This window comes from Paramisgurnus dabryanus, chromosome 9 (assembly GCF_030506205.2).
Source record: "Paramisgurnus dabryanus chromosome 9, PD_genome_1.1, whole genome shotgun sequence".
NCBI lineage: Eukaryota > Metazoa > Chordata > Actinopteri > Cypriniformes > Cobitidae > Paramisgurnus > Paramisgurnus dabryanus.
The window spans coordinates 135,001-156,847 of NC_133345.1; the positions used below are offsets into that span (position 1 = coordinate 135,001).

Genomic DNA, 21,847 nt, shown 5'->3' on the forward strand with positions numbered 1-21,847 from the left:
GCGGGCGTGCTCAGGGTGGTGTGGCCGTAAGCGAGTGCAGACTCGATTCGAGAGACACTTCAAAACTAATGTGGCAACGCCATGCCATGGGAGAACGCTTACAGAAAGGACGCATTCATGGGAAAATATGACATAAATAAATATTTAATTAATTAAATGCTTACAGCACCTGGTATTCCCAGGCGGTCTCCCATCCAAGTACTAACCAGGCCCGACCCTGCTTGGCTTCCGAGATCAGACGAGAGCGGGCGTGCTCAGGGTGGTGTGGCCGTAAGCGAGTGCGGACTTGATTCGAGAGACACTTCAAAACTAATGTGGCAACGCCATGCCATGGGAGAACGCTTACAGAAAGGACGCATTCATGGGAAAAAATGACATAAAAAAATTATTAATTAATTAAATGCTTACAGCACCTGGTATTCCCAGGCGGTCTCCCATCCAAGTACTAACCAGGCCCGACCCTGCTTGGCTTCCGAGATCAGACGAGAGCGGGCGTGCTCAGGGTGGTGTGGCCGTAAGCGAGTGCTGACTCTCTTCGATAGACACTTCAAGACTTATGTGGCAACGCCATGACATCAGTGAACGCTTACAGAAAGATCGCATTCATGGGAAAAAATGACATAAATAATTAATTAATTAAATGCTTACAGAACCTGGTATTCCCAGGCGGTCTCCCATCCAAGTACTAACCAGGCCCGACCCTGCTTGGCTTCCGAGATCAGACGAGAGCGGGCTTGCTCAGGGTGGTGTGGCCGTAAGCGAGTGCTGACTCGATTCGAGAGACACTTCAAAACTAATGTGGCAACGCCATGCCATGGGAGAACGCTTACAGAAAGGACGCATTCATGGGAAAAATGACATAAATAATTAATTAATTAAATGCTTACAGCACCAGGTATTCCCAGGCGGTCTACAATCCAAGTACTAACCAGGCCCGACCCTGCTTGGCTTCCGAGATCAGACGAGAGCGGGCGTGCTCAGGGTGGTGTGGCCGTAAGCGAGTGCGGACTTGATTCGAGAGACACTTCAAAACTAATGTGGCAACGCCATGCCATGGGAGAACGCTTACAGAAAGGACGCATTCATGGGAAAAATGACATAAATAATTAATTAATTAAATTCTTACAGCACCAGGTATTCCCAGGCGGTCTCCCATCCAAGTACTAACCAGGCCCGACCCTGCTTGGCTTCCGAGATCAGACGAGAGCGGGCGTGCTCAGGGTGGTGTGGCCGTAAACGAGTGCTGACTCGATTCGAGAGACACTTCAAGGCTAATGTGGCAACGCAATGACATCGGTAAATGGTTACAGAAAGGACGCATTCATGGGAAAAAATGACATAAAAAAAATAATTAATTAATTAAATGCTTACAGCACCTGGTATTCCCAGGCGGTCTCCCATCCAAGTACTAACCAGGCCCGACCCTGCTTGGCTTCCAAGATCAGACGAGAGCGGGCGTGCTCAGGGTGGTGTGGCCGTAAGCGAGTGCTGACTCGATTCGAGAGACACTTCAAAACTAATGTGGCAACGCCATGCCATGGGAGAACGCTTACAGAAAGGACGCATTCATGGGAAAATATGACATAAATAAATATTTAATTAATTAAATGCTTACAGCACCTGGTATTCCCAGGCGGTCTCCCATCCAAGTACTAACCAGGCCCGACCCTGCTTGGCTTCCGAGATCAGACGAGAGCGGGCGTGCTCAGGGTGGTGTGGCCGTAAGCGAGTGCGGACTTGATTCGAGAGACACTTCAAAACTAATGTGGCAACGCCATGCCATGGGAGAACGCTTACAGAAAGGACGCATTCATGGGAAAAAATGACATAAAAAAATTATTAATTAATTAAATGCTTACAGCACCTGGTATTCCCAGGCGGTCTCCCATCCAAGTACTAACCAGGCCCGACCCTGCTTGGCTTCCGAGATCAGACGAGAGCGGGCGTGCTCAGGGTGGTGTGGCCGTAAGCGAGTGCTGACTCGCTTCGATAGACACTTCAAGACTTATGTGGCAACACCATGACATCAGTGAACGCTTACAGAAAGATCGCATTCATGGGAAAAAATGACATAAATAATTAATTAATTAAATGCTTACAGAACCTGGTATTCCCAGGCGGTCTCCCATCCAAGTACTAACCAGGCCCGACCCTGCTTGGCTTCCGAGATCAGACGAGAGCGGGCTTGCTCAGGGTGGTGTGGCCGTAAGCGAGTGCTGACTTGATTCGAGAGACACTTCAAAACTAATTTGGCAACGCCATGCCATGGGAGAATGCTTACAGAAAGGACGTATTCATGGGAATAATGACATAAATAATTAATTAAATGCTTACAGCACCAGGTATTCCCAGGCGGTCTCCCATCCAAGTACTAACCAGGCCCGACCCTGCTTGGCTTCCGAGATCAGACGAGAGCGGGCGTGCTCAGGGTGGTGTGGCCGTAAACGAGTGCTGACTCGATTCGAGAGACACTTCAAGGCTAATGTGGCAACGCAATGACATCGATAAATGGTTACAGAAAGGACGCATTCATGGGAAAAAATGACATAAAAAAATAATTAATTAATTAAATGCTTACAGCACCTGGTATTCCCAGGCGGTCTCCCATCCAGGTACTAACCAGGCCCGACCCTGCTTGGCTTCCGAGATCAGACGAGAGCGGGCGTGCTCAGGGTGGTGTGGCCGTAAGCGAGTGCTGACTCGCTTCGATAGACACTTCAAGACTAATGTGGCAACGCCATGACATCAGTGAACGCTTACAGAAAGATCGCATTCATGGGAAAAAATGACATAAAAAAATTATTAATTAATTAAATGCTTACAGCACCTGGTATTCCCAGGCGGTCTCCCATCCAAGTACTAACCAGGCCCGACCCTGCTTGGCTTCCGAGATCAGACGAGAGCGGGCGTGCTCAGGGTGGTGTGGCCGTAAGCGAGTGCTGACTCGCTTCGATAGACACTTCAAGACTTATGTGGCAACGCCATGACATCAGTGAACGCTTACAGAAAGATCGCATTCATGGGAAAAAATGACATAAAAAAATTATTAATTAATTAAATGCTTACAGAACCTGGTATTCCCAGGCGGTCTCCCATCCAAGTACTAACCAGGCCCGACCCTGCTTGGCTTCCGAGATCAGACGAGAGCGGGCTTGCTCAGGGTGGTGTGGCCGTAAGCGAGTGCTGACTCGATTCGAGAGACACTTCAAAACTAATGTGGCAACGCCATGCCATGGGAGAATGCTTACAGAAAGGACGCATTCATGGGAAAAATGACATAAATAATTAATTAATTAAATGCTTACAGCACCAGGTATTCCCAGGCGGTCTCCCATCCAAGTACTAACCAGGCCCGACCCTGCTTGGCTTCCGAGATCAGACGAGAGCGGGCGTGCTCAGGGTGGTGTGGCCTTAAACGAGTGCTGACTCGATTCGAGAGAAACTTCAAGGCTAATGTGGCAACACAATGACATCGGTAAATAGTTACAGAAAGGACGCATTCATGGGAAAAAATGACATAAAAACATAATTAATTAATTAAATGCTTACAGCACCTGGTATTCCCAGGCGGTCTCCCATCCAAGTACTTACCAGGCCCGACCCTGCTTGGCTTCCGAGATCAGACGAGAGCGGGCGTGCTTAGGGTGGTGTGGCCGTAAGCGAGTGCTGACTCGCTTCGATAGACACTTCAAGACTTATGTGGCAACGCCATGACATCAGTGAACGCTTACAGAAAGATCGCATTCATGGGAAAAAATGACATAAATAATTAATTAATTAAATGCTTACAGCACCTGGTATTCCCAGGCGGTCTCCCATCCAAGTACTAACCAGGCCCGACCCTGCTTGGCTTCCGAGATCAGACGAGAGCGGGCGTGCTTTTTTTTTTTTTTTTTTTTTTTTTTTTTTTTTTATTAATTAAATTCTTACAGCACCAGGTATTCCCAGGCGGTCTCCCATCCAAGTACTAACCAGGCCCGACCCTGCTTGGCTTCCGAGATCAGACGAGAGCGGGCGTGCTTTTTTTTTTTTTTTTTTTTTTTTTTTTTTTTTTCGTGCTTTTTTTTTTTATTGTTATTTCATGTAAAATACATCAGCATACAAAAAATGTAATTTTTAAGGAAACATTTCAAAAGTCACATCGCAGAAGCATCTTTTCCACACATTCAGAACACAATTTTAAACCAAGAAACTAAAACAAAAGTTCATCTTCTCCTAGCATGTTAAAAAGCTTTTGATTAAAAACACCTATAACATCTTTGGTAAAGATTTTGTAAAAGTCCCCCATCTTGTTCTCCAATTTAAAATAATTGTACAACATTTCCACATAGTTTTCTACCATCTGCTTAAAAAGCACCCATAGGTTCAAAGTAAAATTCCTGTGTCTTGCTACATTCCTTCTTTTCCATATTGCTTTTTTCGCTATGATTAACAACAAATTCACAAGTTTCCTGTTTTCTTTGTTCTCTGTCATTCCCAGCATAAAAAATCTCTTCCAGTCAGTTTCCTCTTCATTTTCTCTTAATTCTGTGACAACTTCTTTAAGTTCATTAAAAAATAGGTTCAACTTTTCACAGAATAAAAACAGATGTAACATACCTTCATCCTCTTTTTTACAGACTTTACACTGGGCATTTGTTTGTTTGTTCATTGCACAGAGTTTCATTTCAGTAAAAATTACATTATGTCTGATAAAATAGTCAAAACATTCCAAGTCCACATTTAACCACTTCCATGTTCTATTTTTCCAAATGTCCTTTTCATCAAGTTCATTAAAGTGTCTTAGCCACATCTGGTTAGCAGCAGGTGCTTTAAAAACTCTATTTGTAAAAAAATCATAAAACATTTTCACTGTTCCCAAAATAAAATTAACCCTTTTGTCTTTACATTTTAAAAACACCATCATCTTATCTTCCTTTCCCTCCCTTTTATTTATCACTTCTAACCACTGTCTTGGAATTGCTTTCTTAACTTCCTCATATTGGTTTATTAAAGTTGTCACATTAAAATCTTCCTTCTCATCTTCCATTGCATCAATAATGACCTGGATTGGTAAAAATCCTTCTTTAACTTCCCACAAGATGTCTCTGACTTTTACGATCCCCACTTGTAACCACTTCTTATAATAAATGTCTTTCTCATTTATTTTGATTTTATCATTTAAAAACAGAGGCTGATTTAAAATCCTTTCCCTCCCCTCTGGATTAAAATCCACCTCAGTTAAAAAAAGCCTCCATGCATTTAAAACCTCCTTATAAAACTGTGGAATCCCTTCCATCATCCAGGCTTTTAACTTCATCCATAAAGTGTCTTCTTCAAGCTTAAAACCTCCACATTTGTTTAAATAAAAACCCATCAATTTCTTCCACTCAGCTTTGTTTTTGTCATCTAGATATTTTCTAACCACTTTTACCCTCATACTGTTCATCTTTTGTTCTACATCTTGCAATCCTAGCCCTCCCTCTTCTGGTTTTCCTATAAGCGTATGATATGCTATCCTTGGAGGCTTTTTTTCCCATAAAAATTCTAAAACACTCTTTTTTATTCTTTGGGCAACCCAGCTCGGCAGTGACATCACATGCAAATTATACCACATCTTAGAAAGCATTAGCATGTTGACAATTAAAATTTTCCCCTTTAAACTTAAAAACATATTTCTCCAAAAAATCAATCTTCTCTCCATCCCTCCCAACGTTTGCTCCCACAAGTTGTTGACAGCCTCTTTCTCGTTTTTTGCTAAAATAACACCTAATATCTTCATCTCTTGTACCTCCTTGAACTTAACAACCCCTGTTAAAACCTCTGTTGTTCCAAACTTCATATATACTGTTTTATCCTCATTCAGTTTTGCACCTGAGCCCATACAGTAGCATTTCATTTTTTCCATTACTTCTTTTACGCTTTCTATATTCTCAACTACAATTGTCGTGTCATCTGCATATTGGAATATTCTTGTTAATTCCTCTTTGTCTTCTAATTCTATTCCATTTATATGTTTTCCTCTGTTAATTAGAAGCCCTAGGGGTTCTGCCACCAAAGAGTACAGCTGTGCTGAGAGTGGACACCCTTGTCTAATAGATCTTAAAACTTTAAAGGGTTGAGTTAAAAAACCATTACATTTTACCTTAGTTAAAATGTCAGTATATAAAACTGAAATCCATTTTATGAATTTCTGCCCAAAGCCAAATTGTTTTAGAACTGCAAATAAGAATCTGTGTTCCACTCTATCAAATGCCTTCTCAAAGTCCATGCTTATTATATATGCGCTTTTACCCTTTTCTTTTATATACCACGTTATGTCTCTAATGCTGCTTGTAATATCTGCTATATCTCTTCCCATTACTCCGTAAGCTTGATTAGTTTCAATTATATTGGGCAGTACCTGTTTTAGTCTATTTGCTAAAACTTTAGCTAAAACTTTAAGGTCTGTGTTTAGCATTGTGATTGGTCTATAATTTTTCAAGTCTGTTTTATTTCCTTTTTTCTTATATATAATTTTCATTAGACCTAACCCCATTCTTGGGTGCACTTTTCCTTTTTCAAAGATCTCTTCATAAACCTCTTTTAAAATAATACTTATTTTTCCTTTAAAAGCTTTATAAAACTCATTCCCAATGCCGTCTATCCCTGGGCTTTTCTTCGTTCCTAATTGATTGATGGCTTCTATAATTTCTTCTGTTGTAATATCTTTTTCACAATCATTTTTGTCTTCTTTATCAACTTTTCTCGTTATTTGTTGTAATAAGATTTTTCTTTTTGTCTCATCTCCTTCTTCTGATGTAAAAAGTTCCTCATAAAACTGGTTTACCTCTTTTAAAATACCCTCTGTACTTAATATCACTTTTCCTTCTTTGTTTCTGAGTTCTTTAATTATTCCTGCCTTCCCCCTACTTTTCTCAAGGTTTAAAAAGAACTTGTTGCATTTTTCTCCTTCTACTGTGTATTTCGCTTTGCTTCTTAGCATCGCCCCTTTGTACTTTTCTTCTTCTATTTTCTTTAGTTTTTCCTCCACTTCAATTACTCTTTGTATGTTTACCTCATTTTTGTTTAACTCCTCTTTTAATGTTTTCCTTATTTCTTCCTCTTTTATTCTTTTCACCTTTTGCAACAATTTACTATAGCTCATTGCATATTTCCTAATGTCATATTTCATGTTTTCCCACCATTGTCTTTTATCTTCTATATACATAAGGTCTGTTTTTCCTTCATCTAATATATTTTCTATCTCTTTTTTAAAATGCTGTTCCTTTAAAACTTCAGTGTTTAAAATCCATAACCCTGGTCCCTTCATTTCTCCTTTAAAATCCATTCTCATTAACACCATTTTGTGATCACTTAAAGTTGTTTCTTTATAAAACACTCCATCAATAAAACATTCCAAATTCCTGGTGCTTAAAAAGTGGTCTATTCTAGTTTGACACATAAAATTCCCCACCAGCTGTCTTCTTGTATATTCCCTCTTTTTTTCATTTCTCTCCCTCCACACATCAATCATGTTTTTTTTCCCCATCAACGACCTTAACTCCTTTCTACCCCCATCTGATTTAAAGATCATTCCATTAGCCATGTCCATTTTACTAAAAACAGTGTTAAAATCCCCCGCAATCATTACCCTCTCCCATTTTTCAACTACTTCAGCTATAACATTAAAATATCTTTTCTTTTCTATTTCTTCATTTGGAGCATGTACGTTTACTAAAATAAAATCATCTTCTTCCATCTTAATTTCTACTGCCATGCATTTCCCTTTTGTGTCATTATACATTAGTTTTGTCTTGATACCTCTATCTTGTCTTATTAACACCGCCACTCCTCCTCCCATTTTTCCCTCTCCATTATTAAAAAATAATTCTCCTTCCCATCTTCTTTTAAAATCCTCCATTACACTTTCTTTCCAGTTTGTCTCTTGCAATAAAATCACATCTTCATCTCTACACAGTTCCTTAACTTTTTCAAATTTCACACCATTCATTAATCCCCTTGCATTAAAGCTCACAATTTTTAACACCATTAAATAAAAAGAAAAAAAGAAAAACTTTTGCATCAACATTTTGTTAGTCAATTTTCCTCCCCTGCCTTTTCACTTCTTCCACAGTCTTGTATCTCTTCAGAACTTTGTTTCCACATTTTATTTTTAGCTTTCTCTAAATTTGGTTTTACCTTAATTTTTCTCCTTCTTTTGTTGGTTGTTCCCAACGTGCTGTCTTCGTCAATGTTTTCACTGTCTTTGTCCTTTCCTTCCTCCTCCCCAGTTTGTTCTTTCTCCTTTGGCTCCTTCGTTTCAATTTGTTGAGTATCGTTTTCCTCCATCAAATCCTCCATTTCCTCGCTTTCCTGTGTTAATTCAGTCTTTTCAATCTCGTTGTCATTGTCCTCTCCTTGTGTCACTCCAGTATTCTCATTTTGCTCCTCACTTTTCTGTGTTAATTCAGTCTTTTCAATCTCGTTGTCATTGTCCTCTCCTTGTGTTGCTCCAATGTCCTTACGTTGCTCCTCTTCGCTGTCTGTTTCATGCATCTGCCCGCTATCCTGCTCTTCTTCCTGTTGATGGTCTCTATACCAGCATTCGCACTTGTCCAGTGCACGCTTGCAGTCCGGACACCTCACTACCTTGCAGTCCCTCGCAAAGTGGCCTGTTTCCTCGCATTTAAAGCATTTAAAATCCGGACAGTCCTTCATCATGTGTTCAGGGCTCATACACAACCTGCAGGTTCTCACCTGCTGGCTATGTATCACTCTGAAGTATTGAGGACCTTCTCCCGTTTCAAGTCTAGTGCTGTAGGGCAAGGAGGCCACTTCTTTTGGGAACCGTACCTTCAGGAACCTTGTTCCATCCTCTATGTGGGTGCCGTTGTAGAATCGTCTCCTTATCTGTGAGATGGGAGTTACCCCCCATCCCTCCAGCTTCTGTAATATCTCGCCGTCGTCCAGGTATGCGGGCAGATGCATAAAAGAGACAACAAAATCTTTATTATTCAACTTTTTAATTTCACAAATCTTTCCTTTAATCATTAGTCCTCCATCCAACTTTTCAATATCTTCCTCCTTTTCAAAGGTAATTTCATATTCTTTCATCATTTTGGGCCTTACCGCTAGTATGCTTGTAACGTCCATCTTGTCAAGCAATGCCTGAATTATGTCCTCTGGTTTTCCTTCATGCACCTCTGCCAGATCAACTACCACCGTTGCTTCTTTAGTGTAGTATCTTTTATGTCTCCTTTCCGGGCCATCCTTATCTCGTTGTCTTTTTTCCAGTCCGTTTTCCATTTGCTGATGCGTTCCTCGTTCTAAATCCATGTCTGTTGCTGTTATATTGTCCATTCCTCAAAGGAACAAGCAACAACACACAAAAAAAAAACTAAAACGATCCCTCCCAAACAGCTAAGCTGTTGGGAGGACAAGTAACAAAATAACAAAAAACAAACAAACAAAAAAACCTTTTAGGACTAAATAAACACAAATAGAAAAACTCAAACGTGTGGAGAGCCTTTCCCTCTCTACTGCAGCCTCACACTTCCTTGTTGCTCTCTAGCGCCCTCAGGGTGGTGTGGCCGTAAGCGAGTGCTGACTCGCTTCGATAGACACTTCAAGACTTATGTGGCAACGCCATGACATCAGTGAACGCTTACAGAAAGATCGCATTCATGGGAAAAAATGACATAAAAAAATAATTAATTAATTAAATGCTTACAGCACCTGGTATTCCCAGGCGGTCTCCCATCCAAGTACTAACCAGGCCCGACCCTGCTTGGCTTCCGAGATCAGACGAGAGCGGGCGTGCTCAGGGTGGTGTGGCCGTAAGCGAGTGCAGACTCGATTCGAGAGACACTTCAAAACTAATGTGGCAACGCCATGCCATGGGAGAACGCTTACAGAAAGGACGCATTCATGGGAAAATATGACATAAATAAATATTTAATTAATTAAATGCTTACAGCACCTGGTATTCCCAGGCGGTCTCCCATCCAAGTACTAAACAGGCCCGACCCTGCTTGGCTTCCGAGATCAGACGAGAGCGGGCGTGCTCAGGGTGGTGTGGCCGTAAGCGAGTGCTGACTCGCTTCGATAGACACTTCAAGACTTATGTGGCAACGCCATGACATCAGTGAACGCTTACAGAAAGATCGCATTCATGGGAAAAAATGACATAAATAATTAATTAATTAAATGCTTACAGCACCTGGTATTCCCAGGCGGTCTCCCATCCAAGTACTAACCAGGCCCGACCCTGCTTGGCTTCCGAGATCAGACGAGAGCGGGCGTGCTCAGGGTGGTGTGGCCATAAGCGAGTGCTGACTCGCTTCGATAGACACTTCAAGACTTATGTGGCAACGCCATGACATCAGTGAACGCTTACAGAAAGATCGCATTCATGGGAAAAAATGACATAAAAAAATAATTAATTAATTAAATGCTTACAGCACCTGGTATTCCCAGGCGGTCTCCCATCCAAGTACTAACCAGGCCCGACCCTGCTTGGCTTCCGAGATCAGACGAGAGCGGGCGTGCTCAGGGTGGTGTGGCCGTAAGCGAGTGCAGACTCGATTCGAGAGACACTTCAAAACTAATGTGGCAACGCCATGCCATGGGAGAACGCTTACAGAAAGGACGCATTCATGGGAAAATATGACATAAATAAATATTTAATTAATTAAATGCTTACAGCACCTGGTATTCCCAGGCGGTCTCCCATCCAAGTACTAAACAGGCCCGACCCTGCTTGGCTTCCGAGATCAGACGAGAGCGGGCGTGCTCAGGGTGGTGTGGCCGTAAGCGAGTGCTGACTCGCTTCGATAGACACTTCAAGACTTATGTGGCAACGCCATGACATCAGTGAACGCTTACAGAAAGATCGCATTCATGGGAAAAAATGACATAAATAATTAATTAATTAAATGCTTACAGAACCTGGTATTCCCAGGCGGTCTCCCATCCAAGTACTAACCAGGCCCGACCCTGCTTGGCTTCCGAGATCAGACGAGAGCGGGCTTGCTCAGGGTGGTGTGGCCGTAAGCGAGTGCTGATTCGATTCGAGAGACACTTCAAAACTAATGTGGCAACGCCATGCCATGGGAGAATGCTTACAGAAAGGACGCATTCATGGGAAAAATGACATAAATAATTAATTAATTAAATGCTTACAGCACTAGGTATTCTCAGGCGGTCTTCCATCCAAGTACTAACCAGGCCCGACCCTGCTTGGCTTCCGAGATCAGACGAGAGCGGGCGTGCTCAGGGTGGTGTGGCCGTAAACGAGTGCTGACTCGATTCGAGAGACACTTCAAGGCTAATGTGGCAACGCAATGACATCGGTAAATGGTTACAGAAAGGACGCATTCATGGGAAAAAATGACATAAAAAAATAATTAATTAATTAAATGCTTACAGCACCTGGTATTCCCAGGCGGTCTCCCATCCAAGTACTAACCAGGCCCGACCCTGCTTGGCTTCCGAGATCAGACGAGAGCGGGCGTGCTCAGGGTGGTGTGGCCGTAAGCGAGTGCTGACTCGCTTCGATAGACACTTCAAGACTTATGTGGCAACGCCATGACATCAGTGAACACTTACAGAAAGATCGCATTCATGGGAAAAAATGACATAAAAAAATAATTAATCAATTAAATGCTTACAGCACCTGGTATTCCCAGGCGGTCTCCCATCCAAGTACTAACCAGGCCCGACCCTGCTTGGCTTCCGAGATCAGACGAGAGCGGGCGTGCTCAGGGTGGTGTGGCCGTAAGCGAGTGCTGACTCGATTCGAGAGACACTTCAAGGCTAATGTGGCAACGCAATGACATCGGTAAATGGTTACAGAAAGGACGCATTCATGGGAAAAAATGACATAAAAAAATTATTAATTAATTAAATGCTTACAACACCTGGTATTCCCAGGCGGTCTCCCATCCAAGTACTAACCAGGCCCGACCCTGCTTGGCTTCCGAGATCAGACGAGAGCGGGCGTGCTCAGGGTGGTGTGGCCGTAAGCGAGTGCTGACTCGATTCGAGAGACACTTCAAAACTAATGTGGCAACGCCATGCCATGGGAGAACGCTTACAGAAAGGACGCATTCATGGGAAAATATGACATAAATAAATATTTAATTAATTAAATGCTTACAGCTCCTGGCATTCCCAGGCGGTCTCCCATCCAAGTACTAACCAGGCCCGACCCTGCTTGGCTTCCGAGATCAGACGAGAGCGGGCGTGCTCAGGGTGGTGTGGCCGTAAGCGAGTGCGGACTTGATTCGAGAGACACTTCAAAACTAATGTGGCAACGCCATGCCATGGGAGAACGCTTACAGAAAGGACGCATTCATGGGAAAAAATGACATAAAAAAATTATTAATTAATTAAATGCTTACAGCACCTGGTATTCCCAGGCGGTCTCCCATCCAAGTACTAACCAGGCCCGACCCTGCTTGGCTTCCGAGATCAGACGAGAGCGGGCGTGCTCAGGGTGGTGTGGCCGTAAGCGAGTGCTGACTCGCTTCGATAGACACTTCAAGACTTATGTGGCAACGCCATGACATCAGTGAACGCTTACAGAAAGATCGCATTCATGGGAAAAAATGACATAAATAATTAATTAATTAAATGCTTACAGAACCTGGTATTCCCAGGCGGTCTCCCATCCAAGTACTAACCAGGCCCGACCCTGCTTGGCTTCCGAGATCAGACGAGAGCGGGCTTGCTCAGGGTGGTGTGGCCGTAAGCGAGTGCTGACTCGATTCGAGAGACACTTCAAAACTAATGTGGCAACGCCATGCCATGCCATGCCATGGGAGAACGCTTACAGAAAGGACGCATTCATGGGAAAATATGACATAAATAAATATTTAATTAATTAAATGCTTACAGCACCTGGTATTCCCAGGCGGTCTCCCATCCAAGTACTAAGCAGGCCCGACCCTGCTTGGCTTCCGAGATCAGATGAGAGCGGGCGTGCTCAGGGTGGTGTGGCCGTAAGCGAGTGCGGACTTGATTCGAGAGACACTTCAAAACTAATGTGGCAACGCCATGCCATGGGAGAACGCTTACAGAAAGGACGCATTCATGGGAAAAAATGACATAAAAAATTATTAATTAATTAAATGCTTACAGCACCTGGTATTGCCAGGCGGTATCCCATCCAAGTACTAACCAGGCCCGACCCTGCTTGGCTTCCGAGATCAGACGAGAGCGGGCGTGCTCAGGGTGGTGTGGCCGTAAGCGAATGCTGACTCGCTTCGATAGACACTTCAAGACTTATGTGGCAACACCATGACATCAGTGAACGCTTACAGAAAGATCGCATTCATGGGAAAAAATGACATAAATAATTAATTAATTAAATGCTTACAGAACCTGGTATTCCCAGGCGGTCTCCCATCCAAGTACTAACCAGGCCCGACCCTGCTTGGCTTCCGAGATCAGACGAGAGCGGGCTTGCTCAGGGTGGTGTGGCCGTAAGCGAGTGCTGACTCGATTCGAGAGACACTTCAAAACTAATGTGGCAACGCCATGCCATGGGAGAATGCTTACAGAAAGGACGCATTCATGGGAAAAATGACATAAATAATTAATTAATTAAATGCTTACAGCACCAGGTATTCCCAGGCGGTCTCCCATCCAAGTACTAACCAGGCCCGACCCTGCTTGGCTTCCGAGATCAGACGAGAGCGGGCGTGCTCAGGGTGGTGTGGCCGTAAACGAGTGCTGACTCGATTCGAGAGACACTTCAAGGCTAATGTGGCAACGCAATGACATCGGTAAATGGTTACAGAAAGGACGCATTCATGGGAAAAAATGACATAAAAAAATAATTAATTAATTAAATGCTTACAGCACCTGGTATTCCCAGGCGGTCTCCCATCCAAGTACTAACCAGGCCCGACCCTGCTTGGCTTCCGAGATCAGACGAGAGCGGGCGTGCTCAGGGTGGTGTGGCCGTAAGCGAGTGCTGACTCGCTTCGATAGACACTTCAAGACTAATGTGGCAACGCCATGACATCAGTGAACGCTTACAGAAAGATCGCATTCATGGGAAAAAATGACATAAATAATTAATTAATTAAATGCTTACAGAACCTGGTATTCCCAGGCGGTCTCCCATCCAAGTACTAACCAGGCCCGACCCTGCTTGGTTTCCGAGATCAGACGAGAGCGGGCTTGCTCAGGGTGGTGTGGCCGTAAGCGAGTGCTGACTCGATTCGAGAGACACTTCAAAACTAATGTGGCAACGCCATGCCATGGGAGAATGCTTACAGAAAGGACGCATTCATGGGAAAAATGACATAAATAATTAATTAATTAAATGCTTACAGCACCAGGTATTCCCAGGCGGTCTCCCATCCAAGTACTAACCAGGCCCGACCCTGCTTGGCTTCCGAGATCAGACGAGAGCGGGCGTGCTCAGGGTGGTGTGGCCGTAAACGAGTGCTGACTCGATTCGAGAGACACTTCAAGGCTAATGTGGCAACGCAATGACATCGGTAAATGGTTACAGAAAGGACGCATTCATGGGAAAAAATGACATAAAAAAATAATTAATTAATTAAATGCTTACAGCACCTGGTATTCCCTGGCGGTCTCCCATCCAAGTACTTACCAGGCCCGACCCTGCTTGGCTTCCGAGATCAGACGAGAGCGGGCGTGCTCAGGGTGGTGTGGCCGTAAGCGAGTGCTGACTCGCTTCGATAGACACTTCAAGACTTATGTGGCAACGCCATGACATCAGTGAACGCTTACAGAAAGATCGCATTCATGGGAAAAAATGACATAAATAATTAATTAATTAAATGCTTACAGCACCTGATATTCCCAGGCGGTCTCCCATCCAAGTACTAACCAGGCCCGACCCTGCTTGGCTTCCGAGATCAGACGAGAGCGGGCGTGCTCAGGGTGGTGTGGCCATAAGCGAGTGCTGACTCGCTTCGATAGACACTTCAAGACTTATGTGGCAACGCCATGACATCAGTGAACGCTTACAGAAAGATCGCATTCATGGGAAAAAATGACATAAAAAAATAATTAATTAATTAAATGCTTACAGCACCTGGTATTCCCAGGCGGTCTCCCATCCAAGTACTAACCAGGCCCGACCCTGCTTGGCTTCCGAGATCAGACGAGAGCGGGCGTGCTCAGGGTGGTGTGGCCGTAAGCGAGTGCAGACTCGATTCGAGAGACACTTCAAAACTAATGTGGCAACGCCAAGCCATGGGAGAACGCTTACAGAAAGGACGCATTCATGGGAAAATATGACATAAATAAATATTTAATTAATTAAGTGCTTACAGCACCTGGTATTCCCAGGCGGTCTCCCATCCAAGTACTAACCAGGCCCGACCCTGCTTGGCTTCCGAGATCAGACGAGAGCGGGCGTGCTCAGGGTGGTGTGGCCGTAAGCGAGTGCTGACTCGCTTCGATAGACACTTCAAGACTTATGTGGCAACGCCATGACATCAGTGAACGCTTACAGAAAGATTGCATTCATGGGAAGAAATGACATAAATAATTAATTAATTAAATGCTTACAGAACCTGGTATTCCCAGGCGGTCTCCCATTCAAGTACTAACCAGGCCCGACCCTGCTTGGCTTCCGAGATCAGACGAGAGCGGGCTTGCTCAGGGTGGTGTGGCCGTAAGCGAGTGCTGATTCGATTCGAGAGACACTTCAAAACTAATGTGGCAACGCCATGCCATGGGAGAATGCTTACAGAAAGGACGCATTCATGGGAAAAATGACATAAATAATTAATTAATTAAATGCTTACAGCACTAGGTATTCTCAGGCGGTCTTCCATCCAAGTACTAACCAGGCCCGACCCTGCTTGGCTTCCGAGATCAGACGAGAGCGGGCGTGCTCAGGGTGGTGTGGCCGTAAACGAGTGCTGACTCGATTCGAGAGACACTTCAAGGCTAATGTGGCAACGCAATGACATCGGTAAATGGTTACAGAAAGGACGCATTCCTGGGAAAAAATGACATAAAAAAATAATTAATTAATTAAATGCTTACAGCACCTGGTATTCCCAGGCGGTCTCCCATCCAAGTACTTACCAGGCCCGACCCTGCTTGGCTTCCGAGATCAGACGAGAGCGGGCGTGCTCAGGGTGGTGTGGCCGTAAGCGAGTGCTGACTCGCTTCGATAGACACTTCAAGACTTATGTGGCAACGCCATGACATCAGTGAACGCTTACAGAAAGATCGCATTCATGGGAAAAAATGACATAAATAATTAATTAATTAAATGCTTACAGCACCTGATATTCCCAGGCGGTCTCCCATCCAAGTACTAACCAGGCCCGACCCTGCTTGGCTTCCGAGATCAGACGAGAGCGGGCGTGCTCAGGGTGGTGTGGCCATAAGCGAGTGCTGACTCGCTTCGATAGACACTTCAAGACTTATGTGGCAACGCCATGACATCAGTGAACGCTTACAGAAAGATCGCATTCATGGGAAAAAATGACATAAAAAAATAATTAATTAATTAAATGCTTACAGCACCTGGTATTCCCAGGCGGTCTCCCATCCAAGTACTAACCAGGCCCGACCCTGCTTGGCTTCCGAGATCAGACGAGAGCGGGCGTGCTCAGGGTGGTGTGGCCGTAAGCGAGTGCAGACTCGATTCGAGAGACACTTCAAAACTAATGTGGCAACGCCATGCCATGGGAGAACGCTTACAGAAAGGACGCATTCATGGGAAAAATGACATAAATAATTAATTAATTAAATGCTTACAGCACTAGGTATTCTCAGGCGGTCTTCCATCCAAGTACTAACCAGGCCCGACCCTGCTTGGCTTCCGAGATCAGACGAGAGCGGGCGTGCTCAGGGTGGTGTGGCCGTAAACGAGTGCTGACTCGATTCGAGAGACACTTCAAGGCTAATGTGGCAACGCAATGACATCGGTAATTGGTTACAGAAAGGACGCATTCATGGGAAAAAATGACATAAAAAAATAATTAATTAATTAAATGCTTACAGCACCTGGTATTCCCAGGCGGTCTCCCATCCAAGTACTAACCAGGCCCGACCCTGCTTGGCTTCCGAGATCAGACGAGAGCAGGCGTGCTCAGGGTGGTGTGGCCGTAAGCGAGTGCTGACTCGCTTCGATAGACACTTCAAGACTTATGTGGCAACGCCATGACATCAGTGAACGCTTACAGAAAGATCGCATTCATGGGAAAAAATGACATAAAAAAATAATTAATCAATTAAATGCTTACAGCACCTGGTATTCCCAGGCGGTCTCCCATCCAAGTACTAACCAGGCCCGACCCTGCTTGGCTTCCGAGATCAGACGAGAGCGGGCGTGCTCAGGGTGGTGTGGCCGTAAGCGAGTGCTGACTCGATTCGAGAGACACTTCAAGGCTAATGTGGCAACGCAATGACATCGGTAAATGGTTACAGAAAGGACGCATTCATGGGAAAAAATGACATAAAAAAAATTATTAATTAATTAAATGCTTACAACACCTGGTATTCCCAGGCGGTCTCCCATCCAAGTACTAACCAGGCCCGACCCTGCTTGGCTTCCGAGATCAGACGAGAGCGGGCGTGCTCAGGGTGGTGTGGCCGTAAGCGAGTGCAGACTCGATTCGAGAGACACTTCAAAACTAATGTGGCAACGCCATGCCATGGGAGAACGCTTACAGAAAGGACGCATTCATGGGAAAATATGACATAAATAAATATTTAATTAATTAAATGCTTACAGCACCTGGCATTCCCAGGCGGTCTCCCATCCAAGTACTAACCAGGCCCGACCCTGCTTGGCTTCCGAGATCAGACGAGAGCGGGCGTGCTCAGGGTGGTGTGGCCGTAAGCGAGTGCGGACTTGATTCGAGAGACACTTCAAAACTAATGTGGCAACGCCATGCCATGGGAGAACGCTTACAGAAAGGACGCATTCATGGGAAAAAATGACATAAAAAAATTATTAATTAATTAAATGCTTACAGCACCTGGTATTCCCAGGCGGTCTCCCATCCAAGTACTAACCAGGCCCGACCCTGCTTGGCTTCCGAGATCAGACGAGAGCGGGCGTGCTCAGGGTGGTGTGGCCGTAAGCGAGTGCTGACTCGCTTCGATAGACACTTCAAGACTTATGTGGCAACGCCATGACATCAGTGAACGCTTACAGAAAGATCGCATTCATGGGAAAAAATGACATAAATAATTAATTAATTAAATGCTTACAGAACCTGGTATTCCCAGGCGGTCTCCCATCCAAGTACTAACCAGGCCCGACCCTGCTTGGCTTCCGAGATCAGACGAGAGCGGGCTTGCTCAGGGTGGTGTGGCCGTAAGCGAGTGCTGACTCGATTCGAGAGACACTTCAAAACTAATGTGGCAACGCCATGCCATGGGAGAATGCTTACAGAAAGGACGCATTCATGGGAAAAATGACATAAATAATTAATTAATTAAATGCTTACAGCACCAGGTATTCCCAGGCGGTCTCCCATCCAAGTACTAACCAGGCCCGACCCTGCTTGGCTTCCGAGATCAGACGAGAGCGGGCGTGCTCAGGGTGGTGTGGCCGTAAACGAGTGCTGACTCGATTCGAGAGACACTTCAAGGCTAATGTGGCAACGCAATGACATCGGTAAATGGTTACAGAAAGGACGCATTCATGGGAAAAAATGACATAAAAAAATAATTAATTAATTAAATGCTTACAGCACCTGGTATTCCCAGGCGGTCTCCCATCCAAGTACTAACCAGGCCCGACCCTGCTTGGCTTCCGAGATCAGACGAGAGCGGGCGTGCTCAGGGTGGTGTGGCCGTAAGCGAGTGCTGACTCGATTCGAGAGACACTTCAAGGCTAATGTGTCAACGCAATGACATCGGTAAATGGTTACAGAAAGGACGCATTCATGGGAAAAAATGACATAAAAAAAATTATTAATTAATTAAATGCTTACAACACCTGGTATTCCCAGGCGGTCTCCCATCCAAGTACTAACCAGGCCCGACCCTGCTTGGCTTCCGAGATCAGACGAGAGCGGGCGTGCTCAGGGTGGTGTGGCCGTAAGCGAGTGCAGACTCGATTCGAGAGACACTTCAAAACTAATGTGGCAACGCCATGCCATGAGAGAACGCTTACAGAAAGGACGCATTCATGGGAAAATATGACATAAATAAATATTTAATTAATTAAATGCTTACAGCACCTGGTATTCCCAGGCGGTCTCCCATCCAAGTACTAACCAGGCCCGACCCTGCTTGGCTTCCGAGATCAGACGAGAGCGGGCGTTCTCAGGGTGGTGTGGCCGTAAGCGAGTGCGGACTTGATTCGAGAGACACTTCAAAACTAATGTGGCAACGCCATGCCATGGGAGAATGCTTACAGAAAGGACGCATTCATGGGAAAAATGACATAAATAAATAATTAATTAAATTCTTACAGCACCAGGTATTCCCAGGCGGTCTCCCATCCAAGTACTAACCAGGCCCGACCCTGCTTGGCTTCCGAGATCAGACGAGAGCGGGCGTGCTTTTTTTTTTTTTTTTTTTTTATTGTTATTTCATGTAAAATACATCAGCATACAAAAAATGTAATTTTTAAGGAAACATTTCATAAGTCACATCGCAGAAGCATCTTTTCCGCACATTCAGAACACAATTTTAAACCAAGAAACTAAAACAAAAGTTCATCTTCTCCTAGCATGTTAAAAAGCTTTTGATTAAAAACACCTATAACATCTTTGGTAAAGATTTTGTAAAAGTCCCCCATCTTGTTCTCCAATTTAAAATAATTGTACAACATTTCCACATAGTCTTCTACCATCTGCTTAAAAAGCACCCATAGGTTCAAAGTAAAATTCCTGTGTCTTGCTACATTCCTTCTTTTCCATATTGCTTTTTTCGCTATGATTAACAACAAATTCACAAGTTTCCTGTTTTCTTTGTTCTCTGTCATTCCCAGCATAAAAAATCTCTTCCAGTCAGTTTCCTCTTCATTTTCTCTTAATTCTGTGACAACTTCTTTAAGTTCATTAAAAAATGGGTTCAGCTTTTCACAGAATAAAAACAGATGTAACATACCTTCATCCTCTTTTTTACAGACTTTACACTGGGCATTTGTTTGTTTGTTCATTGCACAGAGTTTCATTTCAGTAAAAATTACATTATGTCTGATAAAATAGTCAAAACATTCCAAGTCCACATTTAACCACTTCCATGTTCTATTTTTCCAAATGTCCTTTTCATCAAGTTCATTAAAGTGTCTTAGCCACATCTGGTTAGCAACAGGTGCTTTAAAAACTCTATTTGTAAAAAAATCATAAAACATTTTCACTGTTCCCAAAATAAAATTAACCCTTTTGTCTTTACATTTTAAAAACACCATCATCTTATCTTCCTTTCCCTCCCTTTTATTTATCACTTCTAACCACTGTCTTGGAATTGCTTTCTTAACTTCCTCATATTGGTTTATTAAAGTTGTCACATTAAAATCTTCCTTCTCATCCTCCATTGCATCAATAATGACCTGGATTGGTAAAAATCCTTCTTTAACTTCCCACAAGATGTCTCTGACTTTTACGATCCCCACTTGTAACCACTTCTTATAATAAATGTCTTTCTCATTTATTTTGATTTTATCATTTAAAAACAGGGGCTGATTTAAAATCCTTTCCCTCCCCTCTGGATTAAAATCCACCTCAGTTAAAAAAAGCCTCCATGCATTTAAAACCTCCTTATAAAACTGTGGAATCCCTTCCATCATCCAGGCTTTTAACTTCATCCATAAAGTGTCTTCTTCAAGCGTAAAACCTCCACATTTGTTTAAATAAAAACCCATCAATTTCTTCCACTCAGCTTTGTTTTTGTCATCTAGATATTTTCTAACCACTTTTACCCTCATACTGTTCATCTTTTGTTCTACATCTTGCAATCCTAGCCCTCCCTCTTCTGGTTTTCCTATAAGCGTATGATATGCTATCCTTGGAGGCTTTTTTTCCCATAAAAATTCTAAAACACTCTTTTTTATTCTTTGGGCAACCCAGCTCGGCAGTGACATCACATGCAAATTATACCACATCTTAGAAAGCATTAGCATGTTGACAATTAAAATTTTCCCCTTTAAACTTAAAAACATATTTCTCCAAAAAATCAATCTTCTCTCCATCCCTCCCAACGTTTGCTCCCACAAGTTGTTGACAGCCTCTTTCTCGTTTTTTGCTAAAATAACACCTAATATCTTCATCTCTTGTACCTCCTTGAACTTAACAACCCCTGTTAAAACCTCTGTTGTTCCAAACTTCATATATACTGTTTTATCCTCATTTAGTTTTGCACCTGAGCCCATACAGTAGCATTTCATTTTTTCCATTACTTCTTTTACGCTTTCTATATTCTCAATTACAATTGTCGTATCATCTGCATATTGGAATATTCTTGTTAATTCCTCTTTGTCTTCTAATTCTATTCCATTTATATGTTTTCCTCTGTTAATTAGAAGCCCTAGGGGTTCTGCCACCAAAGAGTACAGCTGTGCTGAGAGTGGACACCCTTGTCTAATAGATCTTAAAACTTTAACCTCTTCAACCCTGAGGACCCTGTCCCGGGTCCAGAATTTCGTATTTTGACTTAATATAAAATATTCTTTTAATCTTTGATGCTCCGTCATGGACCCCAGTAACACATATGAGATACTGTTTGAAAGCTTAGAGTCTCTACTTTCTGCAGATATGCATCACTTTGACACATCTTTTACTGTAAGAAAGTTATTTACACTTAATTTACACTATCACCCCCCCAATATTTTATTATATCATTTAATATTTACATATTTCATATTTTTCAAAAATGACAAACATGGGCAAGTCTTATATCAAATGAAAGCTCTCACTCTCAGGAA

The 21,847-nt window shown here is 43.4% G+C and overlaps 41 non-coding genes and 15 pseudogenes across 41 annotated transcripts in view; all 56 read right to left on the reverse strand.

The window, feature by feature from the left end:
- Positions 1-32, reverse strand: part of LOC135759797 (5S ribosomal RNA) — a 119-nt gene extending 87 nt beyond the window's left edge. Inside the window, exon 1 of the ribosomal RNA XR_010537071.1 lies at positions 1-32. This exon is cut by the window's left edge and continues 87 nt beyond it. This is a non-coding gene — a ribosomal RNA (5S ribosomal RNA).
- Positions 33-157: 125 nt separating this feature from the next.
- On the reverse strand, positions 158-276 carry LOC135759546 (5S ribosomal RNA). Its single transcript, XR_010536827.1, has one exon. It is a non-coding gene; the product is annotated as a 5S ribosomal RNA (ribosomal RNA).
- A 125-nt stretch (positions 277-401) lies between these two features.
- Positions 402-520, reverse strand: LOC135759547 (5S ribosomal RNA). Its single transcript, XR_010536828.1, has one exon. It is a non-coding gene; the product is annotated as a 5S ribosomal RNA (ribosomal RNA).
- Positions 521-641: 121 nt separating this feature from the next.
- Positions 642-760, reverse strand: LOC135759343 (5S ribosomal RNA; annotated as a pseudogene).
- Positions 761-880: 120 nt separating this feature from the next.
- On the reverse strand, positions 881-999 carry LOC135759400 (5S ribosomal RNA; annotated as a pseudogene).
- Positions 1,000-1,119: 120 nt separating this feature from the next.
- On the reverse strand, positions 1,120-1,238 carry LOC135759181 (5S ribosomal RNA). Its single transcript, XR_010536735.1, has one exon. It is a non-coding gene; the product is annotated as a 5S ribosomal RNA (ribosomal RNA).
- A 126-nt stretch (positions 1,239-1,364) lies between these two features.
- On the reverse strand, positions 1,365-1,483 carry LOC135759990 (5S ribosomal RNA). Its single transcript, XR_010537258.1, has one exon. It is a non-coding gene; the product is annotated as a 5S ribosomal RNA (ribosomal RNA).
- Positions 1,484-1,608: 125 nt separating this feature from the next.
- LOC135759548 (5S ribosomal RNA) lies at positions 1,609-1,727 on the reverse strand. Its single transcript, XR_010536829.1, has one exon. It is a non-coding gene; the product is annotated as a 5S ribosomal RNA (ribosomal RNA).
- A 125-nt stretch (positions 1,728-1,852) lies between these two features.
- LOC135759549 (5S ribosomal RNA) lies at positions 1,853-1,971 on the reverse strand. Its single transcript, XR_010536830.1, has one exon. It is a non-coding gene; the product is annotated as a 5S ribosomal RNA (ribosomal RNA).
- A 121-nt stretch (positions 1,972-2,092) lies between these two features.
- LOC135759344 (5S ribosomal RNA) lies at positions 2,093-2,211 on the reverse strand (annotated as a pseudogene).
- A 116-nt stretch (positions 2,212-2,327) lies between these two features.
- Positions 2,328-2,446, reverse strand: LOC135759883 (5S ribosomal RNA). The gene has a single exon (XR_010537154.1). It is a non-coding gene; the product is annotated as a 5S ribosomal RNA (ribosomal RNA).
- Positions 2,447-2,571: 125 nt separating this feature from the next.
- On the reverse strand, positions 2,572-2,690 carry LOC135759814 (5S ribosomal RNA). Its single transcript, XR_010537088.1, has one exon. It is a non-coding gene; the product is annotated as a 5S ribosomal RNA (ribosomal RNA).
- A 125-nt stretch (positions 2,691-2,815) lies between these two features.
- On the reverse strand, positions 2,816-2,934 carry LOC135759550 (5S ribosomal RNA). The gene has a single exon (XR_010536831.1). It is a non-coding gene; the product is annotated as a 5S ribosomal RNA (ribosomal RNA).
- A 125-nt stretch (positions 2,935-3,059) lies between these two features.
- LOC135759345 (5S ribosomal RNA) lies at positions 3,060-3,178 on the reverse strand (annotated as a pseudogene).
- A 120-nt stretch (positions 3,179-3,298) lies between these two features.
- LOC135759286 (5S ribosomal RNA) lies at positions 3,299-3,417 on the reverse strand (annotated as a pseudogene).
- Positions 3,418-3,542: 125 nt separating this feature from the next.
- LOC135759165 (5S ribosomal RNA) lies at positions 3,543-3,661 on the reverse strand. Its single transcript, XR_010536720.1, has one exon. It is a non-coding gene; the product is annotated as a 5S ribosomal RNA (ribosomal RNA).
- A 6,023-nt stretch (positions 3,662-9,684) lies between these two features.
- Positions 9,685-9,803, reverse strand: LOC135759551 (5S ribosomal RNA). The gene has a single exon (XR_010536832.1). It is a non-coding gene; the product is annotated as a 5S ribosomal RNA (ribosomal RNA).
- Positions 9,804-9,928: 125 nt separating this feature from the next.
- On the reverse strand, positions 9,929-10,047 carry LOC135759944 (5S ribosomal RNA). The gene has a single exon (XR_010537212.1). It is a non-coding gene; the product is annotated as a 5S ribosomal RNA (ribosomal RNA).
- A 121-nt stretch (positions 10,048-10,168) lies between these two features.
- On the reverse strand, positions 10,169-10,287 carry LOC135759871 (5S ribosomal RNA). The gene has a single exon (XR_010537142.1). It is a non-coding gene; the product is annotated as a 5S ribosomal RNA (ribosomal RNA).
- Positions 10,288-10,412: 125 nt separating this feature from the next.
- LOC135759552 (5S ribosomal RNA) lies at positions 10,413-10,531 on the reverse strand. The gene has a single exon (XR_010536833.1). It is a non-coding gene; the product is annotated as a 5S ribosomal RNA (ribosomal RNA).
- A 125-nt stretch (positions 10,532-10,656) lies between these two features.
- Positions 10,657-10,775, reverse strand: LOC135759945 (5S ribosomal RNA). Its single transcript, XR_010537213.1, has one exon. It is a non-coding gene; the product is annotated as a 5S ribosomal RNA (ribosomal RNA).
- A 121-nt stretch (positions 10,776-10,896) lies between these two features.
- Positions 10,897-11,015, reverse strand: LOC135759346 (5S ribosomal RNA; annotated as a pseudogene).
- A 120-nt stretch (positions 11,016-11,135) lies between these two features.
- On the reverse strand, positions 11,136-11,254 carry LOC135759417 (5S ribosomal RNA; annotated as a pseudogene).
- A 125-nt stretch (positions 11,255-11,379) lies between these two features.
- On the reverse strand, positions 11,380-11,498 carry LOC135759553 (5S ribosomal RNA). The gene has a single exon (XR_010536834.1). It is a non-coding gene; the product is annotated as a 5S ribosomal RNA (ribosomal RNA).
- A 125-nt stretch (positions 11,499-11,623) lies between these two features.
- Positions 11,624-11,742, reverse strand: LOC135759554 (5S ribosomal RNA). Its single transcript, XR_010536835.1, has one exon. It is a non-coding gene; the product is annotated as a 5S ribosomal RNA (ribosomal RNA).
- A 125-nt stretch (positions 11,743-11,867) lies between these two features.
- Positions 11,868-11,986, reverse strand: LOC135759922 (5S ribosomal RNA). Its single transcript, XR_010537190.1, has one exon. It is a non-coding gene; the product is annotated as a 5S ribosomal RNA (ribosomal RNA).
- A 125-nt stretch (positions 11,987-12,111) lies between these two features.
- LOC135759151 (5S ribosomal RNA) lies at positions 12,112-12,230 on the reverse strand. Its single transcript, XR_010536707.1, has one exon. It is a non-coding gene; the product is annotated as a 5S ribosomal RNA (ribosomal RNA).
- A 125-nt stretch (positions 12,231-12,355) lies between these two features.
- On the reverse strand, positions 12,356-12,474 carry LOC135759556 (5S ribosomal RNA). The gene has a single exon (XR_010536837.1). It is a non-coding gene; the product is annotated as a 5S ribosomal RNA (ribosomal RNA).
- Positions 12,475-12,595: 121 nt separating this feature from the next.
- On the reverse strand, positions 12,596-12,714 carry LOC135759349 (5S ribosomal RNA; annotated as a pseudogene).
- A 135-nt stretch (positions 12,715-12,849) lies between these two features.
- LOC135759954 (5S ribosomal RNA) lies at positions 12,850-12,968 on the reverse strand. Its single transcript, XR_010537222.1, has one exon. It is a non-coding gene; the product is annotated as a 5S ribosomal RNA (ribosomal RNA).
- Positions 12,969-13,092: 124 nt separating this feature from the next.
- LOC135759313 (5S ribosomal RNA) lies at positions 13,093-13,211 on the reverse strand (annotated as a pseudogene).
- A 121-nt stretch (positions 13,212-13,332) lies between these two features.
- LOC135759350 (5S ribosomal RNA) lies at positions 13,333-13,451 on the reverse strand (annotated as a pseudogene).
- Positions 13,452-13,571: 120 nt separating this feature from the next.
- On the reverse strand, positions 13,572-13,690 carry LOC135759885 (5S ribosomal RNA). Its single transcript, XR_010537155.1, has one exon. It is a non-coding gene; the product is annotated as a 5S ribosomal RNA (ribosomal RNA).
- A 125-nt stretch (positions 13,691-13,815) lies between these two features.
- On the reverse strand, positions 13,816-13,934 carry LOC135759557 (5S ribosomal RNA). Its single transcript, XR_010536838.1, has one exon. It is a non-coding gene; the product is annotated as a 5S ribosomal RNA (ribosomal RNA).
- Positions 13,935-14,055: 121 nt separating this feature from the next.
- On the reverse strand, positions 14,056-14,174 carry LOC135759415 (5S ribosomal RNA; annotated as a pseudogene).
- A 120-nt stretch (positions 14,175-14,294) lies between these two features.
- LOC135759886 (5S ribosomal RNA) lies at positions 14,295-14,413 on the reverse strand. Its single transcript, XR_010537156.1, has one exon. It is a non-coding gene; the product is annotated as a 5S ribosomal RNA (ribosomal RNA).
- Positions 14,414-14,538: 125 nt separating this feature from the next.
- On the reverse strand, positions 14,539-14,657 carry LOC135759997 (5S ribosomal RNA). Its single transcript, XR_010537265.1, has one exon. It is a non-coding gene; the product is annotated as a 5S ribosomal RNA (ribosomal RNA).
- Positions 14,658-14,778: 121 nt separating this feature from the next.
- LOC135759978 (5S ribosomal RNA) lies at positions 14,779-14,897 on the reverse strand. Its single transcript, XR_010537246.1, has one exon. It is a non-coding gene; the product is annotated as a 5S ribosomal RNA (ribosomal RNA).
- A 125-nt stretch (positions 14,898-15,022) lies between these two features.
- LOC135759558 (5S ribosomal RNA) lies at positions 15,023-15,141 on the reverse strand. The gene has a single exon (XR_010536839.1). It is a non-coding gene; the product is annotated as a 5S ribosomal RNA (ribosomal RNA).
- Positions 15,142-15,266: 125 nt separating this feature from the next.
- LOC135759559 (5S ribosomal RNA) lies at positions 15,267-15,385 on the reverse strand. Its single transcript, XR_010536840.1, has one exon. It is a non-coding gene; the product is annotated as a 5S ribosomal RNA (ribosomal RNA).
- A 121-nt stretch (positions 15,386-15,506) lies between these two features.
- LOC135759451 (5S ribosomal RNA) lies at positions 15,507-15,625 on the reverse strand (annotated as a pseudogene).
- A 120-nt stretch (positions 15,626-15,745) lies between these two features.
- Positions 15,746-15,864, reverse strand: LOC135759418 (5S ribosomal RNA; annotated as a pseudogene).
- Positions 15,865-15,989: 125 nt separating this feature from the next.
- On the reverse strand, positions 15,990-16,108 carry LOC135759846 (5S ribosomal RNA). Its single transcript, XR_010537117.1, has one exon. It is a non-coding gene; the product is annotated as a 5S ribosomal RNA (ribosomal RNA).
- Positions 16,109-16,229: 121 nt separating this feature from the next.
- On the reverse strand, positions 16,230-16,348 carry LOC135759979 (5S ribosomal RNA). The gene has a single exon (XR_010537247.1). It is a non-coding gene; the product is annotated as a 5S ribosomal RNA (ribosomal RNA).
- A 125-nt stretch (positions 16,349-16,473) lies between these two features.
- Positions 16,474-16,592, reverse strand: LOC135759560 (5S ribosomal RNA). The gene has a single exon (XR_010536841.1). It is a non-coding gene; the product is annotated as a 5S ribosomal RNA (ribosomal RNA).
- A 120-nt stretch (positions 16,593-16,712) lies between these two features.
- Positions 16,713-16,831, reverse strand: LOC135759419 (5S ribosomal RNA; annotated as a pseudogene).
- A 125-nt stretch (positions 16,832-16,956) lies between these two features.
- On the reverse strand, positions 16,957-17,075 carry LOC135759950 (5S ribosomal RNA). Its single transcript, XR_010537218.1, has one exon. It is a non-coding gene; the product is annotated as a 5S ribosomal RNA (ribosomal RNA).
- Positions 17,076-17,200: 125 nt separating this feature from the next.
- On the reverse strand, positions 17,201-17,319 carry LOC135759561 (5S ribosomal RNA). Its single transcript, XR_010536842.1, has one exon. It is a non-coding gene; the product is annotated as a 5S ribosomal RNA (ribosomal RNA).
- Positions 17,320-17,445: 126 nt separating this feature from the next.
- On the reverse strand, positions 17,446-17,564 carry LOC135759923 (5S ribosomal RNA). The gene has a single exon (XR_010537191.1). It is a non-coding gene; the product is annotated as a 5S ribosomal RNA (ribosomal RNA).
- Positions 17,565-17,689: 125 nt separating this feature from the next.
- LOC135759899 (5S ribosomal RNA) lies at positions 17,690-17,808 on the reverse strand. Its single transcript, XR_010537169.1, has one exon. It is a non-coding gene; the product is annotated as a 5S ribosomal RNA (ribosomal RNA).
- Positions 17,809-17,933: 125 nt separating this feature from the next.
- Positions 17,934-18,052, reverse strand: LOC135759562 (5S ribosomal RNA). The gene has a single exon (XR_010536843.1). It is a non-coding gene; the product is annotated as a 5S ribosomal RNA (ribosomal RNA).
- Positions 18,053-18,173: 121 nt separating this feature from the next.
- Positions 18,174-18,292, reverse strand: LOC135759351 (5S ribosomal RNA; annotated as a pseudogene).
- Positions 18,293-18,412: 120 nt separating this feature from the next.
- LOC135759887 (5S ribosomal RNA) lies at positions 18,413-18,531 on the reverse strand. Its single transcript, XR_010537157.1, has one exon. It is a non-coding gene; the product is annotated as a 5S ribosomal RNA (ribosomal RNA).
- Positions 18,532-18,656: 125 nt separating this feature from the next.
- Positions 18,657-18,775, reverse strand: LOC135759563 (5S ribosomal RNA). The gene has a single exon (XR_010536844.1). It is a non-coding gene; the product is annotated as a 5S ribosomal RNA (ribosomal RNA).
- A 126-nt stretch (positions 18,776-18,901) lies between these two features.
- On the reverse strand, positions 18,902-19,020 carry LOC135759925 (5S ribosomal RNA). The gene has a single exon (XR_010537193.1). It is a non-coding gene; the product is annotated as a 5S ribosomal RNA (ribosomal RNA).
- A 125-nt stretch (positions 19,021-19,145) lies between these two features.
- On the reverse strand, positions 19,146-19,264 carry LOC135759265 (5S ribosomal RNA). Its single transcript, XR_010536786.1, has one exon. It is a non-coding gene; the product is annotated as a 5S ribosomal RNA (ribosomal RNA).
- Positions 19,265-21,847: the final 2,583 nt, after the last annotated feature.